We start from the raw sequence: 16,459 nt of genomic DNA on the forward strand, positions 1-16,459 counted from the left end.
TAGATAGATAGATAGATAGATAGATAGATAGATAGATAGATAGATAGGCGGGCAGATAGACAGACAGACAGGACAAGAACTCAAACAGGACAGGAACCTGGAGGCAGAAACTGATGCAAAAGCCATAAAGGGGCACTGTGCTGCTTACTGACTTGTTTCTCATAGCTTCCTTGGCCTTTTATCTTATAGAACCCAGAACTACCAGCCCAGGGACAGCACAACCTACAATGAGCTAGGCCTTCCCCAATCAATCACTTGTTAAGAAAATGTTCTACAGCTGGATTTTTCTCAATTGATGTTCCCTCCTTTCAGATGACTCTAGCTTATGTCAAGTTGAGATAAAACTAGCCAGGATATCCATAAATACATATATACATGTATTTTTTCCTCTTTTTAAAGCTTTTTATTGATTCATTGTGAGTTTCACATCATGCACCCCAGTCCCCCTTATCTCCTCATTCCCTCATATCCACCCTTTGTGTTTGCAGCCTCCCCCCCAAAATAAAACACATGTAAACAAAAACACACAACAACAAAAACAAAGCATAGAAAACATCTCATCCTGAAAGCTGTAGTATATCACAGTGTGTCTCACAGTATAAATGTCTGTCCAAACATCTCCACTTGTAAATGTTCATTGTAATGAGCCATTGGTTTGGTTCAAGATCTATGGCTTCTATGACACCATCAATACTGAATCCTCATCGGGACTTCTTCTCTTGTTGCCCTGTGTCACAGAGAGCCTGCAGCTTTGGAACAGAAGGACTGACCCTTTCACACATCCCAGCCTTCGCATATTATATAGATTTTGGGGTGAGCCAATTCAGAGCCAATTCCTTACCCAGAGTGAACTCTCCAACACTGATCCAGCTGCCATCAGCAGGAGGCAGGGTCAGCTCTCCTGTTCACCTGTATCCATACCTCCAGAGCCAGATCGATTGAACTGTCCAGTTATGGTGCTGCAGCCTGTGAGGGGCTGGAACAGATCTCCTGCTCTCACACCCTGGGGGCTGGCTCACCTGTGCCTTTGCCATCAGGGTCAGCTTTACTATGTTGCCCAGGTGAGGTGCAGGACTGTGTGGCATGGAAGCAAGCAGGTGTCTATGGCCTGCCCGTGCCATGCACTGAAGGGCATGTCTGGCTTTCTCCTCCTGGGCTATGCTGTCTGCATTTGATTTGATTTGATTTTTATGAGTCCTTGGCATAAGACAGCTTTGGCCACTGAGACAGATATCAAGCTAGGATGAACAAAGGACTGCCATCTGCTCTGCACCTGACTGATATAAGAAAAAGAAAACAAGGTGTCTCTTTGCCCATTGTCGAGGGGGCGGGGCATACATGTAATTTTTAAAACTCTGTTTTGAGTTTACTTGGTTGATTAATTGGTTGGTTGGTTGGTTGGTTGGTTATGTTTAGTTTTGAGACAGCATCACACTGTGTAGTTTTGGCTGGGTTAGAACTTGCTATGTAGACCAGTCTGGCCTTGAACACACAAAGATCTGCCTGCCTCTGACTTCTGAGTACTGGCATTAAAAACTTGTGCCACTTACACACAGTTTTCAAAAACATTAATTCTTGCTTATACCTCATTCCAAGAAAAGAACTTTATGCTCTATAGAACCTCAGCAAAACTAGATGGAAAATCAGTCATATTCTCCAAGGCATCCAGTGTGGAGTCATCTCATTACTTTCTATGTAGAGGAGTTAAAGCAGAAAGAGGAGAAGATATAAGAAAGACAGAGGGAAGGAAGAAATACAGGATGAATAAGAGGAGAGAGAGAGAAACGGAAAGGAGATGAATAGGCAGTGGGAAATCAGAGAAGAGGGGATGTGAAAGAAAAAGTACAAGACTAGGAGAGAAAGAAGATTAGGGAGAAAGGGAAAGAAGGAGAAGGATGATGATATGGGGCAAGGAGTAAAATGAGGCAAAAAATAATAGATCTGATACAAGAAGAGCTGACATACGAAAGATTCCAGGGGAGGGAGAGTGGATGAAACACCTGCACCTTATCTGTTCCTCCCCAACGTCCAGTATCTGTATCCCTGTGTACCTTTCTACAAAGCTGCTTCTCTGCCTCCTAAAGCCCTGTTCTGTTTCTCTGTGTTCATGGATGAGAAAGTGGTCTTACTCCTAGTGGCCAGGAAGGGCCAGTCCTCAGCTCTTCCAACTTTCTGGACTCAAAATGCTGTGGGCATCTTGGTGGAAGACAGAGATAAGCCTTGTCTAGAGAAGCAGGTGGTCCATGGGGTAGGCAAAGAATTGGACATTACAAAATTACCTCCATTACCTGAGTCAGACATGGAAGCCCATGAAGAGGTCCTCAGAAAACACTGTGTGACATAAAGGACTGTGATGCTCATGAGGGTAACTCCCAAAGGTGGCTAAGAATAGGGTCAAAGGAGGATGTACATCTATGGGAGACAAGAGAACATAACATGGCAGCTTTTTAGAAACTATGAGACAGTGAACAAAGCCAGGATTTCCCAGACAAGCTGAATGACACTTAGAAGGAAGGTTGAAGTCTGGGGAAAGAGAGCCTCATGGAGGACACTGAGAAATTTGAGTATTAACAGAGTGTAATGTCCCCTGGTATCTCTTGAGTTAAAAAAAAAAAAAAACAGTGTCCTCTTATTTTTCTTATTTTCAACTACAGGAGGAAAACATTGGCATGAGGAAGCTGTGAGGAGGCTCCCACAGAAAGGTATAGAAGAGTGTGGATGAAGGGCTCCTGGAATTGCAGCTGTGAGAACAAATGTGGGGTACAGATCAAGCTGAAAAGAACAGCAGGAAAAGGCACAGGCTACTGGGGATTTCTGTCACTGTCCCTGAAGTAGAGACTCCTGGGAGAAGAGGAAGAAGTAGTCAGCCCAACACATAAGAAGACTAGGTGGGTTCACTCGCAGCTTGCAATGTTCCAAGCCTCATCATTTGACTCCATGACTTTTAGACCTGTGGAGAAGAGCTGTCTCATGGTGGGAGTGCAGCACAAGAAGCAAAATCTCTAGCCATAATCTATAAACATTTGTCCTTATACCTACAGATAAGTGTAATCTTAGCCCCTTATCAAGGAAACTTCTCTTTGTAACAGCTGGATATAACTACAGAAAAACACAACCAATCAATATGAAGAGTTGTGGATTCCAGACCCAATGCATACATCTACAAAACAGTCCTATGCTGAAGGCTCACAGAACATTGTGGAAGAAGGGGTAGAGAAATTCTAAAAGATAAAGGATCAGGAAGCTTGATATGAAACTCTGTCTCTACAATCATAAAGGCACACTAACATGACTGCCCAAATGTGAGCTATAAAAAAAAAAAATGATGACACTAATAGACATGCCAGAGTGGATTGGTAAATGTCCACGAGACCTCAATACTACACAAGAACTATAGGCAACTGAGTAAAACTGAAAGATGGAGGGATGAAAACAAAAGCACACCAGCGGGTTGTCCAGTGTGAAATAGCCTTAAACACATACATACAAGTGACATCATATACATTCAACAGATTGTGTTTAGGGAAGGGTGTGTGTGTGTGTGTGTGTGTGTGTGTGTGTGTGTGTGTGAGATGCATACAATAATAATTAGTAAAAAAAACAAACAAACAAAAAAAAAAACCTCCTGCTCTGATGTAGTCCATAGTCAGCTCAGTCTCTATGTGGATGCCCAGTAAGGGGAGCAGAGGCTGTCTCTGACATAAACTCTGATGCCTGCTCTTTGATCACTTCCCCCTGGCAGGGTGGCCTTGACAGACCATGGAGTAAGAGGATGCAAGCAGTCCTAATGAGACATAATAGGCTAGCATCAGATTGTAGGGGAGGAATGCTTTCCTTTCTGAGAACTAAGGGAGGGATATAGGAGGAAGAGGGAGAGAGGGTAGGTCCAGGAGGAGACAAGAAAGAGGCTAAAATCAGGATGTAAAGTAAATAAATTATAAAAATAAATTTAAGTTTAAAAAAAGAAAAGTTATATAACTTCCTCAAAGTTAAAAAAATAATAATTAGTGAAAAAAAAAGACCATTAATTTGGAAGAGAGCAGTGAGGAGGAATTATTGAGAGGGCTTGGGGGCAAGGAAATGGACAGGGGAAATGTAAGTATAATATAATCTCAAAAATAAGATATTAAAAGGAAAAGAAAAGAAAGAGAAAAGGGATAAGATCTTAACAGTCCCTTCCAGGACATTCCAGTGACCAAAAGATCTCCCACCAGACTAAAAACCTTATCAATTCCTAATAAAAACACTCTGGGATGAAGCCTTTAGAAAGCACATGGGTCTGACGAGGCACCCTGTGCCCATGTCATGGCTATTGGCACACCACCTCCATTTCTCCAGTTGTGGAGAACAGTCAGAACCTAACTCTTGGCTTCCCACATGAAGACAGGCCATTGTAGACTTTCTGCCTCCCTGAGACTATGCATTGCCATGCTTTACTGCCTCTAAAACGAGGCTGGCAATCAGCCAGCCTTTCCTGGAGCAGTAGTTGATAGAAAAACTAGACACCCACTTTTGTTGTCCCAAACTACATCATAGTATCAAAGTGGACATGAATCCCTGTGCCTCACATTTTCAATCTCCACTTTGATTTCAGTTGCCTGTGGAATAGATATTTCCCAGACACCTTGGCATACTTTACATTTACCTAGAGTTCTACCTCGAAACTTCATAGCATGGCACAGCAGTATCTTCCTCTGCCTGTGGGTATGTTCTCCTAATTGGCATACACGAGCATGAGACACACAGTGTTGGAAGAATCTTTTCATAACATGGTTCTCTGTCCTCCCTTACCTGCCTAAGGCATTTTCTCATTGGTTAAAATAAAGAGCTGACCAGCCAACAGCTAAATAGGAGGAGATAGGCGGGACATCTGGGGGGAGGGAGGAATGCTAGAAAGCAGGAATTTTGCCAGCTAGATGGTGAGGAGGCTGGCAATGCAGGGACTGAGGAGAGTTAATGAGCAACTCAGGAGAAGGTAGATTGGGGTAGTTTGAGTTGTAGGAGCTAGTTGGGCACCTTCATAGTTGAAGGCCTTGAGCATTTATAATTAATTAAAAGTCTCAGTGTCATTATTAGGAGTTGGAGCCTCAGAGACAGTACAGCTTTAACACAGAGTAGGTAGAACAACTCAAGGCTCCCTCAAGGGATATGGGGATATGGGAACTGAGGGCTGACACAGCCTCACATTGACTCTGTTTCTTCCTATTTCCTCACTTCTAACTCTTAAGTCCACATGCCAAGTAAGCCATCAGAACATAACAGCCTTTTCTAACTCTGTCTTTAGCGGACTCTAGCTGGGGCCCTATCTCTGCAACCAATTTGCCATATTATTCTTCTGTTCTAGTAAGCTGGCTCAGTATCCATTGAATAGTTTACACAAATTTTCTATACTGCTGCAACCAGAACAATGTCGGTGGCTGAAATAATAATAATAAGCTTGACTTCTGAACACAAAATGTCTTTGAGGAAATCGTGTCTTTAGGAATGAATAAACTACAGCCAATCCTTTACCAACTCATTTTTTTTTTTTTTTTGTGAGGGAAATAATAATGAATTCAACATTTGTTCTCCATGTGAGAAAGGAAAAGGGTGGAGGAGGGAAATAGAAAGAAAGAAAGAAAGAAAGAAAGAAAGAAAGAAAGAAAGAAAGACATGGTCACAAATGAGATACACAGGTCTGGCATTACTTTTTAAGGCAATAGTTTTTATCAGTCAGAGAAAATTTGGTGATTTTGTGTAACAAACAATGCAAATTCTTAGTGGGTTAAGGTCATGAAGTTATACTCTCCTCTTATACTGGATGTACATCAAGAGAAGACAGGAGGCTCTGCCCATGATGACAACACCCCAGGACCAGGCTCACAAATTAGTCAGTGTCTGATTCATAATGGCTAGTGCTGGAATCGGGTGACAAACCTGGGCAAAGCACTGACAAGCCCTTAAAGTTCCCTGTCACCTCTGCTCAAGGGTCATTAGCCAAAGTCAGTGCCCTATTCACAGGTGAAGAAGATCAGGAAATGCAATCTTACCAGATGGTTGAGAGCAAGAAACACCCATCAAGGGATATTGCTAACCAGTGCAAGCCTCATCTGCCAGGACCTCTAGGACTCAAAAGAAGGAACTGAAGACCAGGGACACTAGCTGGACATTAACTGCACAACTGATTATTTCACTATGTTAGGTATGAAAAAAATAATTCATACATTGCTTATCTCTGGGTGGCTTTATTATAATAGCAATGCTTTATTAATACATGCATGTGTATTTTAAATGCATGGTAATATTTTCATAAAATATTTTAAAATTTTGTTTTATTTAATTGATATCTTTTATATCAAGACATTCAACATCTTACTCAAAAAACTTCAACCACCTCACTCATTTCCCCTATAAATTCTGTATCCCAGAATTATACATTTGTCTCTTTTTAGTAACTTCATGGCCCCTTTGTCATTTAGGAAGAGGCACTGTATTACCCATCGCAGAAATCAATTGCACTGTCCTGACTTGCAGAAAACACATTTAAAGGGCAAAATAAAAAAAAAAAAAGGAAGAAAATAAAAAGTAAATAACTGAGAAAGTCAAAGTTAAAAGTGAGAGGGGAAAAAGTTACCAGCAAGATGTGAGGTACACCTGCACCTCTGTACACTGTGGGGTGGTTGGAAGAATAGGGCAGCCCCCAAGGTTCATTCTACCTCACCATTCAAGACTTTTCTTACCACTGAGAAAAGATCTAAAAGAGGCAACTAAAGAGCAGACTTTATTCCTGCTCATGGTTTGAAACATTGTTGTTCCTTCGAACGATAGCAAGTTCTTTTGGCACTTCTGAGAAACTACCCTGAGTCCCAGGCTGTTTGCATTTAAGGCAGGAGGTTAGTGTTTAGGATTCAAGACGGACTTTAGACAAGGAGAGGTAGTCACAGACACAGAGGGGCTATGGAGAGCTAAGAGAAATCACAAGTTTTGCTCGTGCACCTGGAGAATGCCTCCTGCCCAGCAGCTTCCAAGGTTCCCTGGTTACTTCCTCTTTCCAAATCATCAGCAGAGTGTCTGATCACAGAGCCCATCTTCTGGGCCTTCCACACACAGATCAGAGTGAAAAGAACTTTTATGTAGGAAAAGAAAATCTGTCTACCCTTGTTTGGTACCTGAATATATCTTGTTAATAACTACGGAACGAGGGCCTTCTGGAAGCTGGGTTCATGTATAGGCCTAGCATGTGAGTTTTCCCAACATTCAGAATCAGGAAGGAAAAATTAGCTCTCCTATTTTCCAAAGACTTTGTGCTCCAGGAGGGAGGATAGATACCCAGAGCCCAGTCCTGGCTTTGGCCACCCATTGGTCATGTGTCTTTGCATGAGTTTGTTCTTAGTCACAAAGTCCAAAATGAAATAGAAAGTAAATAAAATCTTCCAAGGCACACTGCAGCTCTATGTAAGTGATGTCCTTTCATAGATGTCAAGACCCAGGCCCTGTTTACATCACTGCAGGGACTTTGAAAGGCAGAATACTTCATCCTCAGCATATGGAATCCACTCCACCCATCCCCCAACAGAAGTTCTTAAAGACAGATGCCAGACAACTTTGGTCTCCTTCCTGTGACTTTCAGGAGTTGACACATATACTTCAGCTTGTCCTCTGTGACTGTGCTCATTTGATCAACCTCTATAGGCTTACGTGCTGTCTTTATGAATAGCTCTTATTATTTTGTCACTTTACTTTTTTTTAACCCTTACTCTTTTTTTCAGTTTTTCTTTCCATTTTTTATTTTAATTTTTATTAATTACACTTTGTTCACTTTGTATCCCCCCGTGGCCCTCTCCCTCCTCCCCTCTCAATCCCACCCTCTCTCCCCCTTCTCCACAAATGCCCCTCCCCCTCCACTGATAGAGGAGGTCTTCCTCTCCTTCCTTCTGATCCTAGTCTATCAGGTCTTATCAGGAGTAGCTGCACTATCTTCCTCTGTGGCCTGGTAAGGTTGCTCCCTACTCAGGGGGAGGTGATCAAAGAGCAGGCCAATCAGATTATGTCAGAGGCAGTCCCTCTTCCCATTACTATGGAACCCACTTGGACACTAAACTGCCATGGACTACATCTGTGCAGGGGTTCTAGGTTATCTCCATACATGGTACTTGGTTGGAGTATGAGTCTCTGGAAAGACCCCTGTGTTCAGATTTTCTGGTTCTGGTTCTGTTGCTCTCCTTGTGGGGTTCCTGTCCTCTCCAGATCTTACTATTTCCCACTTCTTACATAAGATTCCATGCACACTGCCCAACAGTTTACCATAAGTCTCAGCATCTGCTTTGATAGTCTGCAGGGCAGAGCCTTTCAGAGGCCCTCTGTGGCAGGTTCCTAGGTTGTTTCCTGTTTTCTTTTCTTCTTCTTCTGATGTTCTTCCTCTTTGCCTTTCTGCATGGGGATTGAGCATTTTAGTCAGGGTCCTTTCTCTTGATTAGTTTCTTTAGATGTACAGATTTTAGTAGGTTTATCCTATATTACATATCTATATGAGTGAGTATATACCGTGTGTGTCTTTCTGCTTCTGGGACAGCTCACTCAGGATGATCCTTTCCAGGTCCCACCATTTACCTGCAAATTTCATGATTGCCTTATTTTTCATTGCAGAGTAATACTCCATTGTGTGGCTGTATCACAATTTCTGCATCCATTCTTCAGTTGAGGGGCATCTGGGCTGTTTCCAGTTTCTGGATATTACAAATAAGGCTGCTACAAACATGGTTGAGCAAATGTCCTTATTGTGTACTTGAGCCTCTTTTGTATATATGCCTAGGAGTGGTAGGGCTGGATCTTGAGGAAGCAGACAAAAGTGGCTGAGAAAGAAATTAGGGAAACAACACCCTTCACAATAGCCACAAATGACATAAAGTACCTTGGTGTAACCCTAACCAAGCAAGTCAAAGACTTGTATGAAAAAAAAAAATTCAAGTCTCTGAAGAAAGAATTAGAAGAAGATATCAGAAGATGGAAAGATCTCCCATGCTCATGGCTTGGCAGGATTAACATAGTAAAAATGGCCATCTTACTAAAAACAATCTACAGATTCAATGCAATTCCCATCAAATTACCAACACAATTCTTTAAAGACCTGGAAAGAAAAATTCTCTACTTCATATGGAATAACAAGAAACCCAGAATTGCTAAAACAATCCTCTACAATAAAAGATCTTCTGAAGGTATCTCCATCCCTGATCTCAAGCTGTACTATAGAGCAACAGTAATAAAAACTGCATGGTACTGTCATAGAAACAGAATGGTGGATCAATGGAACTGAACAGAAGACCCAGAAATAAACCCACAAACTTATGGACACCTGATCTTTGACAAAGATGCCAAAACCATACAATGGAAAAAAAATGATCTTATCTTCAACAAATGGTGCTGGTCCAACTGGCTGTCTACATATAGAAAAATGCAAATAGATCCTTCTTCTGATGTTCGTCCTCCTTGCCTTGCTCTATGGGGATTGAGCATTTTAGCCAGAATCCTCCTTCTTGATTAGTTTCTTTAGGTGTACAGATTTTTGTAGGTGTATCCTATATTATATGTCTAATATCCACTTATGAGTGAGTCTATACCCTGTGTGTCTTTTTGCTTCTGTTAACCCTTACTCTTTCCCAAAGACATTGAGTCAGAGGCTCATTGTCACTAAGTGGGATGTGCCCCCTTTATAGAGGAGTCCACTGAGGCACACAAAGCTCAGTATCTTTTCCTGCAGCCACCCCTTCAGTGAGAGGTGGACTGAAGTCTAGTATGAATGACCACCTGGCCACAGAGCTGGCTGCAGCCTTTCACCAATCAGCTAAATCAGGGTATGCAGGGCTTGGGCAGTATAGAAAGGAAAGAAAAAGGAGAATGAGGGGGAGGCGAAATTTTGGTGTTTTTAAAAACTCAGTTATGTTACATAAACATGTTTTTGTTTTAATCCCAGGTGTGAGATATGAGGATGCTTTAGATTGTCCACAGCACCAAACTATTTGCTTCATGCAGCTTCTGAGAGGAACATGATCTTTGCCAGCTGTGAATAGTTTAATTCTGAGGACTCTAAGAAGGAATAAATTCCAGAGTCCAGAGACAAGAGGCTCAAAGGAAGAAGGTAGCAGGTGCTCCCCTCTGCTGTTCCTGGTTGCTGTTGATGCAGTTTGAGGAGAAGTTAGAGATATCCTGAATGAAGATTGGACTTTCCCCAAGGAACCTGATGACACTAACCTGCAAGAAGTGGCTGAAGAGAATTACACCTCCTCTCCCTACTAACCTTCTTCCTCTCCTACCCAGTGTTGGAAGAGATTGAGGTGGAAAGGGATATAGAGGCATAAGAACCCAAATAAAATAGTTTAGAAAAAAAGAACTACAGGATGACAGGTGGGGAGGAGGGAGGAGAGGAGGTTCTCCACTCACACTCTAGAAGCTTCCTTCTGACTATGCCTCTTCCTTTTTCTTAAAGGCCAACCATGGTTTCTCAGGATTTTATGCTACCTCTTTAATGATATCTCTGCAGCTATGATTTCAGCACAACAATACTCTTTTATTAACCTTTACAAAAGCCTAAGGACAGAGGACAGAAAACATGCCACCATCTTAATATATATGCATGGTGGGGGAAAAAACGTGAAATCTGAGGCCCAGGGAAAGTCAATAATCCCAGGTGTGGCTGAAGTAAGATGTCCACCATGGACCTTATTCAACTGCATCCACCAAGCTCCCCATCTGCATAGCCAAAGGCCTGCTCTACCACTGTGAAACTGCACTCCACCCCAGCAGCTAGATAATAATTCCACCATCCTGGGGGTTTCATTTCAGCAGTAAATCTTCTCAAATGACTGTTGTTCCAGAAGTATTTTCAAAGATGAAATGAAAACCATGATCACTAGGGTGAGAAAACAGATGCATTTTACTTGGTTATAGAATGAAGAACTCAGAATCACTCCCACCAAGGAAATGTTCTCTTGCACCATTGGATCTAGGCATCTGTAGCTCCCAGCATCTTAGCTGAGGGCTGCAGAGCATCCAGCCCTCAGTGATTTCTGGCTGCCCTTGGGACAGACCTCTCTTTGACAGGAAGCCCCCTAGAAGAGCTGGCCTTGCGGATAGAGTTTTCTTTCCAATCTATGATATGGTGACACTGCTAAGTGACTCAAGATTGGCTACGACTGAGGCCTACATGGCAAACAAGTCCACTGAGAGACTGGGGTCTGCTGTGTTAAAATCAAGATGGGTCTGGAGAAAGGATTCTACAACAGACGCAGTGGGCAGATACTAGCACTGTGTGATGATTTAGATGCTGCTCAGCAAAGAAGTCCATCTCTTCACTCAGTGATTATAGAAGAGAAATAAGACAAGCAGAGCATGAAAACAAGTGGTCCAAGCTTAGACCGCAGAGACTTGCTTGTCTGGCTACTCTAGATACGACCGCATACTTTCTCCTATGGCTGTCGGATACATTATATATGGAGACCCAGAGAAATATCAAAGGGAGAACTTTGTGGGGAGACTCACAAACAATTCTGCAATCATAACTCACGATAGCCAAGTACCTTCAAGTACCAGGCTTGGTGTACACATTAGCACTATATATCCCAAGGACCCCTGTGCTTCTGTAGTGGTTCAAATGTGAAATGCCCCCACACAAACCGCATAGGCTCATAAGTTTGAAGCCTTGTTCCCTGGGTGAAAGCACTCCTTGGGGAGTTGTGAAACCTCTAGGAAGTGTAGCCCCACTGGAGGAAGTGGGTTCACCAAGGCTGGGCTTTGAGGTTTTGCAGCCCTCCATTTCCTGTTCACTTCCTGCTTTATGAATGTAGAAGTAATATGACCAGTCCTCTTCCAGCTCCTGCAGCCATGCTTTCTCCACCTGCAACTACGTTTTTTTCCCACCATGAAGAAGAAATGTTCCTCTTGAACTATAATTCAAAATAAACCCTTCCTTTCCTAAACTGCTTCTTCTCTATTTTGTCCAAGCAATGTGAAAACTGTCTTAGCCACTCTTCTATTGCTTTAAAAGAGATACCATGACCAAGGCAATTTATAGAATAAAGTATTTAGTTGGAGGCTTACTTAGAGTTTCAGAGGATTGGTCCATGATCATCACGGCAGGAAGCATGGAGGCAGACCAGCATGTTTCTGAAGCAGGAACTAAGAGCTCACATCTGATCTATAAGTTGTAGGGAGGGAGAGAGAGACTAGGCTTTTGAAACCTTGAAACACACCCCCTGCCACGCACCACTCCAACAAGGCCACACCTTTTAATCCTTCCCCAAAAGTTCCACTGCGGACCAAACTTTCAAACATACAGACATGTAGGGGCCATTCTCATTCAAACCACCACAGTAACTAATACCACTTCCTACTGCATAGAGGAGACAAACAAGCCTATATGTCTAACATCCAGAGTGATTAGAAGCCATGACTCCAGAGTTTATTTATAAGGGTGATAATTAGCCCCCTTCCCAAATAAGAGAGTTGAAGGGACCTGTCCATGGTCTTATGTAACCTAGTCAGTGATGGAAGAACAATTAGATCTACTAGATCTAATCAATCTATTAGATCTTGGCTACCTTTATACCTTTTATGTCTAAAAAAAACCTGTCACATCAGTGTTTTTTCAGCAGCATTCACAACCTGTGTACAAGTCCCTAACACCTAAAGGAGGTATACATCCTCAAACCAAGAGTGACTGAGATAAATCTGCCACTAGAAGTCAGCAAGATGCTGACATCTAACTTGAAGTTCTATTTGGAGAGCCTGGGTGTTACTTAAGAAAGATGAACCCAGGAGCAGAGATATATGACATAGTCAAAGGGTATAGAGGAAATCAAGGGCTCTGAGAAGTCTATGAGGAGGGAGAGAGGGAAGTCACAAATCATAGTGATCTGGAAGGGCTTGGCCAGGAATCACACACAGAAAGAGCCTGGTTAAGTAAGTACTGTGGGCAGGCTGGAGTGAGCAAACAATGTTATCTAGCAAACATTAATGAATGAGGGGACAGAGAGATGGCTCAGTAGTTAAGAGCACTGGCTGCTCTTCCAGAGGACCTGGGTTCAATTCCCAGCAGTTACATAGTTACTCACAATTGTCTATAACTCCAGTTCCAAGGGATCTGAAACCCTCATACATACATACATATCGGCAAACCACCAACACACATAAAATAAAAAATAAAGCATTAAAAATGAATGAATGGTTGGGAGAATGCTAAAGCCTCAGTCCCAGAATTCCAAATTAGAGCCCTCAAAGGTTCATCTTGTGGACAATGGGGGACCTCTGCTTAAATATACAGAACAAGAAAAATTTCATCTGTACCTGAGACCCACATCTAAAGCATGGTGGCATGGATAGTGAGCAAGGCCACCAGAAAAAGTTAACTCCCAGTTTCTGTGAAACAAATACCTAGAAGAAGGAAGTTAAGGTATCAACGATGATTGGGAGCTGATGATTTGACAACAGTTCAGAGCTATGACCACGAGACAAGTGATCAGATATCATCTAGAAGCTGGGAAACCAGAAGGTTGTTGCTAGAAGGAACACAGGACTACAGACATCTTAATTCTATACTTATCTCCAGAGTTCTGTAAGAGTGAATGTGTGCTACAATACTTGTGATAATGCAATACAGAAGCAAGAAAAAGACCCTCACCTTGGCAACCTGCTGGAGAGCTTCAAGGATCATCTCAGACTTCAGTCCCATTTCCCTCAGCATGGCTGGAGATTTTGAGAAGCCTTCAGCTAACAACCAAGAGAAGATAATGGAAAAATGAATGTTCTGATTTACAGAATGGTGCTTTCCTTCTGACCTATTTGTCCCTTTTCCCTACACCATCTCCAAAGAGCAGTATTCTAGTAAGTTCTTAACAACCTTTATTGACACAAGGGCCAATTGAGAAAAAAATTAAAATGTTTACAAGTTATGTTTTTTCCCACTGATGATGAAAATAACTTTACTGGGCCCCAAGCATATAATATATGTTTGTACAACACAGGTAACTATTAGAACTGAGCAAGACGTGGGGAAAATAGGTACTTCCAGCCTCTAAATTAACATTTGGAACACTTATGATGGAGCACTGAGAGGCAGCGTCCTAAGCTTTTTGTTCTCAGGTTTATATGTCCTGTCCAGGTCTATAGAACATGGACATATGTTTCTTATTTAATTTTCGAAGTGCTTGGGAACCGTGAGGCTTGCTCAATACTATGAAAGAAGCTGTGTCATGCAATATTCAGCCTGCAAGATTTCATGCAACATCGTTGGTTCACCTGGTATGTGCCAAGCATGATCTTGGTCTCATAAATCTTGGTCCCAGAAAACCTTGAAGCTCCTAACTCCAAACAGACTAGGCAATCACCAGGCCTGTGGCTTTTGGTGTCATTGTTCCAATCAATTGAGCTGTTAACTCCCAGAAGCTGCCAGGGGGCAGTTTTTCCAAAGGTTAAAGCCCTCATAGAGACCCCTGACCCATACTAACTGTAATCTAATCTAGGAACTAGAGCTCTTCCCACAGTTTGTGGAGAGGGAAGGGTCCCCTGGCACAGTCTAGAGACATCCACCCCAACTGTCTACTTCACATAAAATCAAAACTGTTGCTTCAAGTATCAGGCAAAATTCCCATCTGTGCACCATGGTCAATGATTCTTGCATTACACTCTTTTTACAAAAAAAAAAAAAATTTCAGGCATCTTACTGTGGAAAAAAATTAAGCAAATTTAAAACCTATGAAAAGCCAGTCCCCTTGCTTTGCTAGGTCCTCTCATAGTCAGGGTTTCTATTACTGCGGCAAAACATCATGACTGAAAAACAAGTTGTGGAGGAAAGGGTTTATTATTTGGCTTACACACTTCCAAATCACAATCTCCATCACTGGAGGAAGTCAGGACAGGAACTCAAACAGGGCTGAAACGTGGAGGCAGGAGCTGATGCAGAGGCCAGGGAGAGGTGATGCTTACTGGCTTGCTTCCCTTGGTTTGTTCAGCCTGCTTTCTTATAGAACCAAAGACCACCATTGCAAGGATGGCAGCACCCACGATGGGCTGGGCCCTCCCCCATTGATCTCTAATTGAAAAAAATGCCTTACAGCTGAATTTCATGGAGGTCTTTTCTCAATTGAGCTTCCATCCTCTAACATGTGTCTTGTTGACACACAAAACCAGCCAGTACCACTCCCTATTATAAAAACTTGTCCATTTTCCCAGTGTCTAGCAGATGACACCTACCACTTCCACCCAGTTGTACAGCATGGTCCTTTGTAGTCTTGAGAGCAAAATCCTGTTGGGATGATGTCATCACCAGAGCACTTTGGAAACAGGATATGTTACCCTTGCAGCAACAAGTGGATGCTCACAGCCTTGATAGTGGAAACAGGATGTTGAGCAGATAGAGGAGGAAAATAGAAGCTTTGTGAGTGCAGAAGAACAGAGAACATAAAGAGCTAAGTCCTCTGCCACTGGATGATTTTGTAAATTTCATATTGCAGATTCTAGGAGAAACTGGAAACTCCTGCTGGCTCCTACTGGAGTTGGCTCAGTCCTTTCTTTGGTTTAAGGGCCACCCATCATAGCTGTGAGGACCTGTTTGTCCACGCCATAAACACACGGATGCTCTCTGTTCTGAAATCATTACTCACATTATGGTCTAGCAAGTCTGCATCAAGAAGCTCTTAGGAGCCCACTTCAGAAACATGGGGATTCCCTTATTGATCTGGTCCTTTTTCCTCTCACTCTCTTCCATGATCTCAGGGACATCAGTATAATCTGTTCCTCTTTATCCCCTGTGCCCTGGAGTCCTACCTTACCTTTGGGTCTACCCTGGAGAGGAGCAGTAGATACATGTATTCCCAGAGGACACTATTTGATGTTCTTCTTACTCAGGCCTCACCCTCATCTTTCTCCAGCCTAGGTTACCTCCTCACCTGCCTGTAGCTAGGCTTACTAACTGATGGTAGTCACCTGCAATAAGAGCTTCCTTTCAAAGATCCCCTAAATCCCCTTCCTCCCTTATTCCCTCTACTCTGTGCCCCAGAGTGCTGGCAGTAAGTCGTCTTGATTGAAACATGTGGGCTGCTTTCAAGACCCCTGCCACCTTCTCCTAGATACCAAAATCTGGATGGCCAAGTCCCTCCTATAAAGTACCGCAGTGTCTGCATCTAACCTATGCGCCCCTCTCCCTATACCAAGTCCTCTCTAAACTCTCTGTAATACCCAATATAATGCAAATGCTAAGCAGGTTACCATACTATAGTTTTAGTAAATGTTGGCAAGACGAAAGTCTGCACATGTTCAGTACAGATATATCATGCTTTTTGAAGATTTTAGTCCATAGTTGGTGGACCTCTGAGCAGAAGCCGTGGCAATGACATTTCCAGAAGAAGCTTGCGATTATGCATTAGAGCAAAGGCACTGTTGAACACATTGTAATGCAACAAATAGCCCCTGTCCTCCAACAAAGAATTAA

This window comes from Psammomys obesus, unplaced genomic scaffold, assembly GCF_907164565.1.
Source record: "Psammomys obesus unplaced genomic scaffold, mPsaObe1.curated_primary_1811, whole genome shotgun sequence".
In the NCBI taxonomy this organism is placed as follows: Eukaryota; Metazoa; Chordata; class Mammalia; order Rodentia; family Muridae; genus Psammomys; species Psammomys obesus.